The 13,201-nt window shown below is 41.3% G+C and overlaps 1 protein-coding gene across 1 annotated transcript in view; it reads left to right on the top strand.

The window, feature by feature from the left end:
* Positions 1 to 13,201, top strand: part of LOC128702763 (WAG22 antigen-like) — a 131,024-nt gene that overhangs the window by 105,028 nt on the left and 12,795 nt on the right. The window lies entirely within an intron of this gene.

Raw genomic sequence — 13,201 nt, 5'->3', positions numbered from 1 at the left:
GCGGTCAGGCACTAGTAATACTGTCACTCCTGTCTGGACTCCAGCCACAATATCATGCACGCACGATAGTGCTCTACTATCCTTGCGATGGCGACTTGTTCAAGTATTCGTTCCTTCCCAGGGGACGCTTTGAGAAGAACTTTACTTGCAACGAGTTATGCCATCTCTTGCTGATGCCACAAGCCGTGCAGAAAGACGTTTCTGTGGCTAGTGTGCTCACTTGAGTGTTGTTGTTGTCCCTTGTGTTTCAGATTGTGATCCCATCCTAGTTGACAGTAATCAGTGCATTGTAAGAAGTTATTTCTCGAGTAACTTCCACGTTGTTAAAGTTTGTAAGTGTAGTTTCTTTATAGTTGATACCTCGTGTCACTGTGTGCGACTCAGTATATCAGCATTGTTCACCGTGTTCATTTCTTTTCTCCTGTGCTTGCAGTTTGAGATAGTAGATTCGTTCTCCCTTGCTCATATTGCGTGTTATAGCGTTAATTTTTCAACCGGGGGAGTCATCCACTCCACCGAGTTTGTTCATTCCTCCAGTAAGAAAGAACCGATCCCTTGTGTTCTGGTGATTCGATTCCTGCTCCAGGAAGATCTTATTCTGACTGTGAAGCCATCAGCTCCCATCAGTGACTTTCTCATGAACCAAGAATTACTGTATCGAACAGCCGAGTTGGGTACTCCTAGCAGAAGAGTATACCAGTTAGTAATTCCACAGTCACTAGTGAATGTAGCCTTACAGCTAGTTCACGATGTACCAGGTGTTGCACACCCTGGTATGGATCGTTCAGTAAAACAAGCCAGATTGAAATACTTTTGGCCTCGTATGGCAACTGATATTTCTGAGTATGTTAAGAAATGTAGTGTCTGCATGCAACATAAAGGCAATGCTAATGGTCCTAATCCAATCCAAGTGTATCCGACTACTAGCGAACCTTGGGAAAGAGTTGCGCTAGATTTGTTAACTAATTTCCGATGTTCCCTCCAAGGTAACAAACATCTGTGTGTTATGGTAGACCATTTCACCAGATATTGCGAGTTAGTTCCTATTGCAGATAAGACTGCCGAGACAGTAGCTAAAGCGTTTAAAGAACGCATTATCTGCAGGCATACCACCCCTAAGTCCCTAGTAACAGATAATGGAGGTGAATTCTGTAATGAAATTCTTGAAAATTTGTGTACCTTGTACAAGATCTCTAAATCCACCATTGTTCCTCATCATCCTGCCAGCAATGGGTTAGCGGAACGAACCAATAAGAAAGTACTTGATGTATTGAGAGCCACTATCAATCCCAATAGTGAAATTTGGGATGAAGTTATACCTGATGTGCAGTGTGCTATAAATTCTGCTTATAATGTTTCTATAGGTGACACTCCACATTATGCATTGTATGGTGTAGATAAACGTTTGCCTTATGAGTTGTTATATTCTAATCCGAAACCAAATTACAACCCTGATGATTTCGTAGCAACTCGTACCAGCTTAGCTCAAAGTGTTTTTAGAAGAATCCGTGAAACACTTCATAAATCAACAGCTGAATTTACAAGAGTCGCAAATACTCGAGTAAAGCCATCCAAAATCAAAGTAGGTTCGAGAGTTATGCTGACTAATTTTAACAAAACGTCTGCAATGCCAAAGCTTGATCAAAAGTTTGTTGGTCCTTATCGCGTAGTTGAACATATCACTGGTAATAAGTATAAGGTTAGAGAGATTAGTACTGGTCAGTATAAAGAATCGCATTTGGATCATATGAAGTTAGTATGTGATGATAATGATGTTCCAACCCAGACTAATGTGACAGACTCTGACAATCCTCCTGATCCTGTACTCTCTTCCTCTGATACTCAGTCAGATGATCAACCTGAATGTCGTTATTCCCTACGTACACGACAGGTATTGAGAAATCCTCAAGTATCATTTGTAACTTCCAATTCAGATTTGCCTCAAATACAGCATGAGTTAGCCAATGCTACAGAGTTTGATCCCCCTAGAGATGACACCCATTCTGCATATGCCAATCTTACCCTAGCAGAGTTGGGGTTAAATGTAAATAACCTGTATAGATGAATAGTTACAGTATCAACTTATCAGTATTCAAGAATTTTTTTTTTGTGTTCATGTTCTCTCCGCATTCTGAGAGTTAACAGTCTAGATTTGCGTGCACCGAATCTGTCTTTCTGTTAAACACTCTTTCTTTGTATATATTCCTTCCTCAGAATCCGTAGATCACATGAATACAGATCGATCGATCAAAATTTTTGTTTTTATCACTTGTAATCTCAATGTTGAGTTCGTTGTTCATTTGTTGAGTTTTAAGTTGTACTATAGTATACCTTGTATTGCATTACAGTTTCAGTTACGTAAGCTTTCATTCCAATGTTCTACTTATGTATCTATAATGTTTCATGTTGTGTACTTTGTAGGTAGTAGGTTGGTAGACAGCAACCACCCAGGGAAGTACTACCGTCCTGCCAGATGACTGTGAAACAAAAACCTGTAACTGTTTTGCATGATGGTAGGATTGCTGGTTTCTTTTTCTGTCTCATAAACACGCTAAGATAACAGGGATATCTTGCTACTCCTACTTACACTTTGGTCACACTTCACAGACACGCACATGCATATATATATATACATACATCTAGGTTTTTCTCCTTTTTCTAAATAGCTCTTGTTCTTTTTTATTTCTTCTATTGTCCATGGGGAAGTGGAAAAGAATCTTTCCTCCGTAAGCCATGCGTGTCGTATGAGGCGACTAAAATGCCGGGAGCAATGGGCTAGTAACCCCTTCTCCTGTATACAATTACTAAAAAAAGAGAAGAAGAAAAACTTTATAAAACTGTGTTGCTTAAATGTGCGTGGATGTAGTGCGGATGACAAGAAACAGATGATTGCTGATGTTATGAATGAAAAGAAGTTGGATGTCCTGGCCCTAAGCGAAACAAAGCTGAAGGGGGTAGGAGAGTTTCAGTGGGGGGAAATAAATGGGATTAAATCTGGAGTATCTGAGAGAGTTAGAGCAAAGGAAGGGGTAGCAGTAATGTTAAATGATCAGTTATGGAAGGAGAAAAGAGAATATGAATGTGTAAATTCAAGAATTATGTGGATTAAAGTAAAGGTTGGATGCGAGAAGTGGGTCATAATAAGCGTGTATGCACCTGGAGAAGAGAGGAATGCAGAGGAGAGAGAGAGATTTTGGGAGATGTTAAGTGAATGTATAGGAGCCTTTGAACCAAGTGAGAGAGTAATTGTGGTAGGGGACTTGAATGCTAAAGTAGGAGAAACTTTTAGAGAGGGTGTGGTAGGTAAGTTTGGGGTGCCAGGTGTAAATGATAATGGGAGCCCTTTGATTGAACTTTGTATAGAAAGGGGTTTAGTTGTAGGTAATACATATTTTAAGAAAAAGAGGATAAATAAGTATACACGATATGATGTAGGGCGAAATGACAGTAGTTTGTTGGATTATGTATTGGTAGATAAAAGACTGTTGAGTAGACTTCAGGATGTACATGTTTATAGAGGGGCCACAGATATATCAGATCACTTTCTAGTTGTAGCTACACTGAGAGTAAAAGGTAGATGGGATACAAGGAGAATAGAAGCATCAGGGAAGAGAGAGGTGAAGGTTTATAAACTAAAAGAGGAGGCAGTTAGGGTAAGATATAAACAGCTATTGGAGGATAGATGGGCTAATGAGAGCATAGGCAATGGGGTCGAAGAGGTATGGGGTAGGTTTAAAAATGTAGTGTTAGAGTGTTCAGCAGAAGTTTGTGGTTACAGGAAAGTGGGTGCAGGAGGGAAGAGGAGCGATTGGTGGAATGATGATGTAAAGAGAGTAGTAAGGGAGAAAAAGTTAGCATATGAGAAGTTTTTACAAAGTAGAAGTGATGCAAGGAGGGAAGAGTATATGGAGAAAAAGAGAGAAGTTAAGAGAGTGGTGAAGCAATGTAAAAAGAGAGCAAATGAGAGAGTGGGTGAGATGTTATCAACAAATTTTGTTGAAAATAAGAAAAAGTTTTGGAGTGAGATTAACAAGTTAAGAAAGCCTAGAGAACAAATGGATTTGTCAGTTAAAAATAGGAGAGGAGAGTTATTAAATGGAGAGTTAGAGGTATTGGGAAGATGGAAGGAATATTTTGAGGAATTGTTAAATGTTGATGAAGATAGGGAAGCTGTGATTTCGTGTATAGGGCAAGGAGGAATAACATCTTGTAGGAGTGAGGAAGAGCCAGTTGTGAGTGTGGGGGAAGTTCGTGAGGCAGTAGGTAAAATGAAAGGGGGTAAGGCAGCCGGGATTGATGGGATAAAGATAGAAATGTTAAAAGCAGGTGGGGATATAGTTTTGGAGTGGTTGGTGCAATTATTTAATAAATGTATGGAAGAGGGTAAGGTACCTAGGGATTGGCAGAGAGCATGCATAGTTCCTTTGTATAAAGGCAAAGGGGATAAAAGAGAGTGCAAAAATTATAGGGGGATAAGTCTGTTGAGTGTACCTGGTAAAGTGTATGGTAGAGTTATAATTGAAAGAATTAAGAGTAAGACGGAGAATAGGATAGCAGATGAACAAGGAGGCTTTAGGAAAGGTAGGGGGTGTGTGGACCAGGTGTTTACAGTGAAACATATAAGTGAACAGTATTTAGATAAGGCTAAAGAGGTCTTTGTGGCATTTATGGATTTGGAAAAGGCGTATGACAGGGTGGATAGGGGGGCAATGTGGCAGATGTTGCAAGTGTATGGTGTAGGAGGTAGGTTACTGAAAGCAGTGAAGAGTTTTTACGAGGATAGTGAGGCTCAAGTTAGAGTATGTAGGAAAGAGGGAAATTTTTTCCCAGTAAAAGTAGGCCTTAGACAAGGATGTGTGATGTCACCTTGGTTGTTTAATATATTTATAGATGGGGTTGTAAGAGAAGTAAATGCGAGGGTCTTGGCAAGAGGCGTGGAGTTAAAAGATAAAGAATCACACACAAAGTGGGAGTTGTCACAGCTGCTCTTTGCTGATGACACTGTGCTCTTGGGAGATTCTGAAGAGAAGTTGCAGAGATTGGTGGATGAATTTGGTAGGGTGTGCAAAAGAAGAAAATTAAAGGTGAATACAGGAAAGAGTAAGGTTATGAGGATAACAAAAAGATTAGGTGATGAAAGATTGAATATCAGATTGGAGGGAGAGAGTATGGAGGAGGTGAACGTATTCAGATATTTGGGAGTGGACGTGTCAGCGGATGGGTCTATGAAAGATGAGGTGAATCATAGAATTGATGAGGGAAAAAGAGTGAGTGGTGCACTTAGGAGTCTGTGGAGACAAAGAACTTTGTCCTTGGAGGCAAAGAGGGGAATGTATGAGAGTATAGTTTTACCAACGCTCTTATATGGGTGTGAAGCGTGGGTGATGAATGTTGCAGCGAGGAGAAGGCTGGAGGCAGTGGAGATGTCATGTCTGAGGGCAATGTGTGGTGTGAATATAATGCAGAGAATTCGTAGTTTGGAAGCTAGGAGGAGGTGCAGGATTACCAAAACTGTTGTCCAGAGGGCTGAGGAAGGGTTGTTGAGGTGGTTCGGACATGTAGAGAGAATGGAGCGAAACAGAATGACTTCAAGAGTGTATCAGTCTGTAGTGGAAGGAAGGCGGGGTAGGGGTCGGCCTAGGAAGGGTTGGAGGGAGGGGGTAAAGGAGGTTTTGTGTGTGAGGGGCTTGGACTTCCAGCAGGCATGCGTGAGCGTGTTTGATAGGAGTGAATGGAGACAAATGGTTTTTAATACTTGACGTGCTGTTGGAGTGTGAGCAAAGTAACATTTATGAAGGGATTCAGGGAAACCGGCAGGCCGGACTTGAGTCCTGGAGACGGGAAGTACAGTGCCTGCACTCTGAAGGAGGGGTGTTAATGTTGCAGTTTAAAAACTGTAGTGTAAAGCACCCTTCTGGCAAGACAGTGATGGAGTGAATGATGGTGAAAGTTTTTCTTTTTCGGGCCACCCTGCCTTGGTGGGAATCGGCCGGTGTGATAATAAAAAATAAATACTTTGACATTGTATAGAATCAGCCCAAGCCGTATACCTGCCATCTCTAGTTTGTATTAGTTGTATGTCGGGACGACATACGTTAGCGTCGCCGAGCTCTCAGTAGTAGTAACCAGTTACCAGTAACCAGTTACCAGTAACCTGTCCGTTGACTCAACGACCAACCGTCTTGAGTCACGGTCTGTGCTGAGCTGACACTATTTTCAAAAGACCCACTACGGGGTACTGGCCAGCCGGCTAGGCAGTTTTACGAGTGTAACCAAGGAGACAGGTAACGGCTGCGGGTTCTCTCCACATATCTACGATTATACGTAATAACAGCCTACGTGAGTATTTCTACCCTAATCCACGTATCGAACTCCCACATGATAGGTGTGTTTCCATACACAGGTTGTCTATGTTCACCCATCAGTAAAACAGGTACCTGGGAGTTAGTCGACTGGTGTGGGTCGCATCCTGGGACAAAACTGACTTAATTTGCTCGAAATGCTCAGCATAACAAGAGACTTTCTATATAGTAATGTGTCACTGATGTCAGCTATGGTCTGTATACCTTGTACATGTACTTGTAGTAAATAAAGATATTATTATTATTATTATTATTATTATTATTATTATTATTATTATTATTATTATTATTATTATACTCAGGCGAGAGAGAGACGTCCACACCAACAAATGCGGGCGCAGAAGTCCTTGAAATATAGTTACAAGTTGTTGATGCTGCTTCTTCTCTCATGTTTTTTTTTTTTTCCTAAATTAAGAAGATAAGTGTTTACTCTTCACTGATCAGATGAAAATATTCTCGAGTTAATACATGGAAGCCTCTAGGAGGATTTTTTTTTTTCAGTGAACTAAGGTATCCCATATTGAGGGATATCTAATAAACTCCATAAAGTAAATTTTTTGACTCTCTTATAAGTTCCAGTGTCGTTCACTACAGCTATCTCTTTTTTTTTTTTTTTTTTTTTTTTTTTTTTTTTTTTTTTTTTTTTTTTTTTTTTACACAGGGTTTGACAAGGTTAAGGATCCCTAGCTTTATTGACAGCTATATTACAGGTTAAGGATTCCTAACTTTATTGGCAAGCTAAGAGCTGTTACCTACATCAGCTCATTTGAAAGCATTTTTATTGTTATGAGACATACAAGTATGGGACAGGATGAAGTTGGAGCCATCTGTGGGCCAGCATTTTCATTTGATCAACTGACTTTATCTCGTTGACATCATTATGCTGTACGAATGTGTTCCATACTCGAGTCATCCTGGGTATGTATGATCTCAGATGGAGTGATGTTCTGGAGAAGGGTACAGCCAGAGTGAAGTTGCTGCTTTCTGCCCGTCTTGTGGCATAAAAGTTTGTTTCACGCTGTCCTCGAAGTGGATCCAAGTGTGGTATTTTGACAATATTGGCCTTGTACATAACAGTAACGCCACCCACATCCCTCCTATGTTGAAGGCTCTGCTGAAATGACAGATCTATCCAAGATGGGTCCAGGCGAGAGATGAGACGTCTTGCTCTGTTCTCTACTCTGTCAAGCAGTCGCAGATGAGAGGGGGGGCAGGCAAACCAAGAAAGTGGAGCATACTCAAGGTGTGAGCATACTTGTGCCTCATACAGGATCTTGCAACCCCTACTGTCAAGCAAATGCGAGATACGGAGAAGTGCTGTAAGCTTCCTGGCTGCCTTGTTTGCAAGATTTACAACATGGTTCTTCATGGTTAGTTTGGAGTCAAATTTCACCCCAAGGATATCAACTTCTTCTCCAGGTGCCAACATCATCCCATTCATCCTTACTACTGCACCAGCATAACCATCATGGTGCCTAGAGACGATCATCATTTGCATTTTCTCAGGTGCAAATGTTACTTGCCATCTATTTCCCCAAGCTGATATAGCTCTCAGCTGGTGATTGATGTAGCTTAGAGCAGCTGGCATTTCTTCTCTTGGATAAGTGAATGTCAGTGTACAGTCGTCTGCATATGCATGTGATTCTGGGATGAGATGAAGAAGGTCGTTGAAGTAGACATTCCATAACAGTGGACCCAGCACGCTTCCTTGTGGAACGCTTGCCCCAATAGGATGCCTTGCTGATTCCGTTCCATTGAGGACTACACTTAGAGATCTACCATGAAGGTGATCACTGAGGAGACATAGCGTAGAGCCTGCAATTCCCAGTGCTTGAAGTTTTGCTAAGAGGCCCTGGTGCCACACCCGGTCGAAAGCGCCAGCAATGTCCAGTGCTACCACACAGCTGACTTTGGATTCATCCAGTGACTGGTGCCACTTAGTGGAGAGGTTTAACAACAGATCAGCAGCAGAGTAACCTTTCCTGAAGCCATATTGACGATCACAAAGTAGTGAGTGGTAGTCAAAAAAATCTGTCATTTGTCTTGAGATTATTGTCTCAAGGATCTTACCGGTGATTGACAGGAGTGACACTGGTCTGTAGTGCTGATTTCTGCTCTGCTCTTCTTTTTGTGAACAGGGACTACATTTGCCTCTTTCCATGGAGAGGGCCATTTACACTGTACTAGGCAGTGCTGAAAGATGCGAGTTAGAGGTGCTGCTAGCTGGTCTGCACATCTTCTCAACAATCTTGAGCTCAACTTGTCTGGGCCCACAGCCTTTTCTTGGTCAAGTGATTTAAGAAGGAAATGCACCTCCTCCTGCCTTATTGTCACCACTGACAGTTTTGACACAGTTCTTGCAGCTAGCCAAGGAGGGTCCCTTGCTGGATCAGGAACTTGCATTTTGGTAGCAAAGTGTTCAGCAAAGATGTCCGCCTTCTCTTGACTACTAGTAGAGGTGGTCCCATCCTGTCGATTTAGAGGTGAAATAAGTTCATCAGGCAGATAACCTTGTCTGTCCTTGACCAGGGACCACCAGGTTTTGGAGCCTACCCTACCTGATGCTAACTTTCTTTTAGTGTCCACCTCCCATTTAGCAATGGCCCACTTTTGAACATCACCCATATGCCTACAGGCTTGCATGTGCAAGTTCCTGTTATAGGTGGTAGGATGTCTCTTATACCTTCGCCATGCTTTGTACTTAGCAGTAGCAGCCTCTCTACAACGAAAGCCAAACCAAGGCTGATCTGTAGGCTTTGTCACATATTGCCGGTGAGGAATGTGTTCTTGTTGCAGATTAAGGATGTGTCCAGTGAAGGCTTTCACTTGGTTGTCAACATCCCCCTGGAGAAGAGCATTCCAGTCGGTGGTGGCGAGCTCAGAGCAAAGGGCTGGCCAATTACCTCTTTCCCATAGCCAGGTTGTGAGTGTGGACTCCTCACCTCGTTCTGTTGGGATCTTAAGTGTGGTAAAAACAGCCTTGTGGTCAGACGATCCAACGTAGCTGAGGGGTTGACAAGTGACTATGCCTTCTGCCAGATCACTCACTACTGGGTCAAGGGAGGAGCCAGAGATATGAGTAGGGAAATCACAAAGTTTCTCATGTCAAACACTGCAAGAAGGTCATCAAAGTCCCTCTGTATAAGGTGCTGGTTGAGGTCACCAACAATTATAATATGTTGACAGTTGTGTTGTAGCAGAAGGGAGTCAATATTTTCCATTAGGAAGTTGATAGGGTCTGCGTGTTGCCACTGAGGTCTGTACATTGCACATGCTAGTACAGAGGTACTAGTGTTTATACAGAGCTTGAAGAACATCATTTCAAGATGTGTAGGGGTGGCAACGTCTATGTGCTGGGCATGAACACTTTTAGAGAAGCACACAGCAACACCACCTCCTTGCCCTTGCCTGTCTCTTCTCATCCATGAGGTGTAGCCAGCAATTCTTGCAAAATTTTCTGGAGTCCTGTCATCCAAAAATGTTTCAACAACAGCTATCATGTCGGGACGTCGAGTGTTCGCAAAACTATGTGTGAGCTCTCCAACATTAGTAATGAAACCTCTAATGTTGGCCGACAGGATGCTGATAGACTGGCTCCTCATGATGAAGTGGTCAGCTTGAGGTGGTGGGTGTGTAGGGAATGTAAGGTGCCTGCCCTTGAGAGAGGTAGGGTACTGAGGCAGCTGCAGGGATGTAGGTCTGTGGTCATGTATAAGGCCCAATCCCACCTGCTGGGCTGGGATAGGAGTAGCTAAGTGGGTGACGTGTGAGAGTGTTTAGCAATTCAGAGATCCTGCTGGTTTGTTCTGAGAACAGGTCTCTAAACAGGTGGCCCTGTCTGTCAAGTTCCTTTTTCTTCCGACACTGGTCCTCCTTATGTCCTTTCTTGTAGCAGTAATTACACCTGGTATCTCGCAGGCAGTTGTTGGCAGAGTGCCCCTTCCGGTGACAGCGAGAGCACAGCCTAGGTGCCTGGGAGGGTGGACTAGGATTTGTTGCACCTCCTGTGTTTCGCAGATTTGTCCTCAGATTCTGCAGCTGGAACTGTGTTAGTGGAGGGTGAGACGGCTGTAGATGTCTTCCTCCTCCACGTCCTCCTCCACGTCTCTCTCTCTCTCTCTCTCTCTCTCTCTCTCTCTCTCTTTACGATATTTACCACGCAAAATGCCTCCCACCCTTCTCCCAGCACTCTAGTTTAATCATACCTCACCTAACACCACATTAAACGATGAGGGGTGGGATTTTTACATTTCAGATGATCATCTGAACTATGGTGGCAGCACATTTCTGGGAAAACAGTCATTAAATAAGTGACGACGAGAGTGTTTCTTTTCTTGTAATAACACCTAAAAAGAATACAGATTTTGCATTCAAAAACATCGTCACTGGAATTTGAAGGTCATTTTCTTAATCTCTTGCAATAAAGATAACTTACGACAATGAGCCTGGCCTTTTAATCATAACTAATTCTCTCTCATCGGAGAAGCCAGGTATGAATATAAACAAATCAGGAAGAGATGCATTAATGTATAATTATTATATATTTCTTCAGACAATGAATTACTCCTCCATGATGAAGTTGATAAATTAGGCAAACAAAATACTTTGAAGGAAAAAGTAGAGGATAGTATTGCGTCAAGTATTAAAAATATTAAGACAGTTACAGTAAATAATTAATCTGACTCACGAAACCGTAATGACACGATTGCACACAAACCATACCACGGCCGGGGATAGAGCCCGCGATTAGAGAGTGGCTAGTGCGTCGGTCTGAAGTTGTATGACCCTCTGATCGCGAGTTCTATCTCCGTCCGTGGTATGGTTTAATAATTAATCTGAATGTGATAGGAAGACTTTTAAAAAACTTGGTTAGATATATAATTCACAGAGATAACATGAACATAGGTAATCGCATTTACGGAGCTACTTGTAATACAGAGTGATAAATCTTGTAGCAAGCAGACCTAGGCTTAGTTTGATATATACTGCAGTTTGATATATACTGCAGTTTGATATATACTGGACACCCACGATTATCAAAGTAAATACGAAATATGTGTTGGCGACTTTATGGTTACTTCTTGAACGCTATGTGATTCAGTGTCCGCTTATTGAGGAATATAAAGATAGATAATAAACTGTGTGATATGTCAAGGTATCTTATTAATCAAATAAAGTTTCAGACGTTTTCAACTAATATACAATTTTCACGAAAATTTTTAGAAATATATCCATATGTACTCCTGTTAACTCCTTTTTTGTACCCTAGTTTCTAGGCCTTTGTGTATCCAAATGCTCATGCGTTACCCTCTACAAGATGGGTAATGTGTGCAAAAAAGACCAATAGCTTCTGCAGATAAGCATTCTCTGTTTTTTCTAATTTCCCCCCTCCCACCCTCATTACCTCCCCCTCACTCCGTCCCAGATTTCACCCCTCTCTCTTAATCCCTCCCTATCTCTGTACTTCCACATTTTCTCCATCACTACCTCCCTTCCTACCTCTTAGCCTTTCATTGCTCCCTTCTTCTTCATCCTTCCTTCTCGCCATCTCCTACTCTCTCTGTTCCATTCTATCCAATATAGCACGGTTTCTACTGCAGGGTATGATAGCCCAGAGCACAGGCCGGGTAATGTAGCCCGCAGTGTAGCACGGGGATGCCTCTGGAAATGATAGTGCGGCCAGAAGAATGAATTGTCAAACGTTTGTGGCTGCTGCTGCTCAGAAACCCAGGGAAAATCCTGAGACAAAAACAAGTGGTTGACCTTGCTGCATGCACTGGGCATCATAACTCTCTTCCGAGTTCACGTACTCTGTATTTCACTGAAGAACTTCAAACCAACCCTCACTTAAATAAAAGCCTCACATACCTTGCATGAGTATCTTCTTTCTACAAACTGCTACTACTTTGTCGATCCTCTCCAGCCTCTTGCTATGTAGCTTGACTCCAAACCTGGACAGAATATTGAAGAAGTGGCCTGACATTCACTTTTTAAGTTCTTCCTGATATTTTGCAGTGAAATTCCTAATTACGAAATCTAGATCACTGGTAACCTTGTTGTTCGAAGATATACATTGTTAACCATACATAATGCTGCTTATGATTGCTTCAAGAACCATTTTTTTAGTTATGTCTTATCTAGTGACATTTAAGATTATTATTTATTAGTCAGATTTAAGATTATTATATATTAGTAATATTTAAGATGTGTATATGCAAAATTTACTTTCGTCAACACTGAAACTTATCTACCATTTGTCCAACTACGGCGTCAACCAGACATTTCTCAATGATTATACAATCAGTTTTGAATAACGCGCTTTTAATGTGTTAAAACACAGAAAGAGAAACAGAGACAAGTATCAAACCTAGTGACAAGTGAGCCTAGTATCAATTTCATACCTACAGGCTCACATCAACCGAACAACCTCTGCAGCAATGCGCCTTTGACAAATCTGAGTACCTTTCAGGAATTTCACCAATGAGCTGTATCAATAGGTTATTATTATTATTATTATTATTATTATTATTATTATTATTATTATTATTATTATTATTATTATTATTATTATTATTATTATTATTATTATTATTATTATTATTATTATTATTATTATTATTATTATTATTATTATTATTATTATTATTATTATTATTATAGTGAGGCGTGTCTTAGCTTTTTTTTATTTTTTACAGCCATTGTGTTTAGGCTGCCCTAGTCAGGTCTTCTGAACTAAAGGAAATCAAACAAGGGCAGTTCTGGTCCATATTTCGTCTGCTACATGAGTGAAATAATGAAGACAGCTTTTGGGAGACGTACGATAAGGCTCTTGGAGCAAG

This window comes from Cherax quadricarinatus, chromosome 79 (assembly GCF_038502225.1).
Source record: "Cherax quadricarinatus isolate ZL_2023a chromosome 79, ASM3850222v1, whole genome shotgun sequence".
Lineage (NCBI taxonomy): Eukaryota > Metazoa > Arthropoda > Malacostraca > Decapoda > Parastacidae > Cherax > Cherax quadricarinatus.
The sequence above is the reverse complement of the archived record's forward strand: the minus strand, read 5'-3'. Positions and strand labels throughout refer to the sequence as shown.